The sequence below is a fragment of the Lepidochelys kempii genome, chromosome 27 (assembly GCF_965140265.1).
Source record: "Lepidochelys kempii isolate rLepKem1 chromosome 27, rLepKem1.hap2, whole genome shotgun sequence".
Lineage (NCBI taxonomy): Eukaryota > Metazoa > Chordata > Testudines > Cheloniidae > Lepidochelys > Lepidochelys kempii.
Genome location: NC_133282.1, coordinates 12104675 through 12106017, shown reverse-complemented (window position 1 = coordinate 12106017; position 1343 = coordinate 12104675).

Genomic DNA, 1343 nt, shown 5'->3' with positions numbered 1-1343 from the left:
ACTCTCCAAGAGCCTAGGTTCCCTTTTTATATGATCCAGCATCCCAGAGAGGTGGGTCCCAACTTAACTTGCCTCTCAGTGCAGAGGGGAGCTTGGACCAACCCCTTAGCCAATCAGAGGAGCTCAGCTCACATAGTCCCAGGCGGGGACACACACACATACACACACACACAAAGTTGGGAGACAATAGCCAACCCCCTTTCAGCCCAGTCGCAAGGGTACGGACCCATCTATGTAGACTTCCAAAAATCACTGGGCTCCTCTACATTGGCAGGGCAGGTTGCATGGACCGTAGGGATGTGCTGGGTTCTAGTGACACTGAAAAAGAACCGGAGGAAACCTTTTGCTTTTGACAGGTTAAAAGATTGGGTGAGTTGTTTGTGAGGAGCAATTCTGACCAGAGTGGAAGCCCATTGTGTGGTGCCGCCAGATGGAATGTGGGGTCTAGCTGTCCCAGGGATGCACCAAGAAAGGGGTTTGGGGGCAGAGGAGATTATCACATTTGCTTTTGCATTTATCAAAGTGTTCAAAATCTTTTTTTTTTCCGGGTGGGAATTGCAAACAACTTCCAGATAAGGCGATCTGAATCCTTGCCTTGCTGTGGCTTTCTCTAGGAGGAAGCCTGCCTTGTTCTGGTTTTTGAAATAACCATAATCCTTTGTTAATTGCGAGTAAGGTCTCAAAAACTGTATTAAAATATTGTCCGACGGGACCGTTCTGCTTGATAAAATCGTGCTGGAAATGACAGAAGAGGACCGGGTTTGAAAGGAACTCGGAAGAGGAGGAATAAAGAGAGAAGAGAGAGACAGAGCCACTGGAAAAATGCACTAATTTGACAGAATTAAGCACCGCAAAATAATGTCTTTAACATCTAGACCAAATATGCACATAGGACATTAAACATCGTAAATATAATTGTTCATTAACCCAAACTATATGTGTGTGTATCTATAGATCTAACCAGCTGTATAGATGTAGATATATACACATGTATATATTGCAATATACACCTTGCATTCATGCACTGCCCAGAGCAGTCGTTTTTGCTTGTGGGCGATTTTCTAAAGCGAAAATAGTGTGAAACCCTCAATAAATCAAAAAGCCCCATTGCTTGTCTCTGATGGAGATTTCAATGGGCTGGTAACGTCCCTGATTTGTAACTTTTCATTCTCAGCCCCTCGGCAAAGCAAAGTAAATGGAAAAGCCACCGAACTGCCACAAAGTAGGGAGCTGCGCTTCAAACAGAAAACATGGTGCCATCTGCATGAGACTGCAATGGCACCTAATAATAACGGGTTCAAACTTCAGTTTCATCTGCTGAAATACTGAAGGTGGATTTTCTA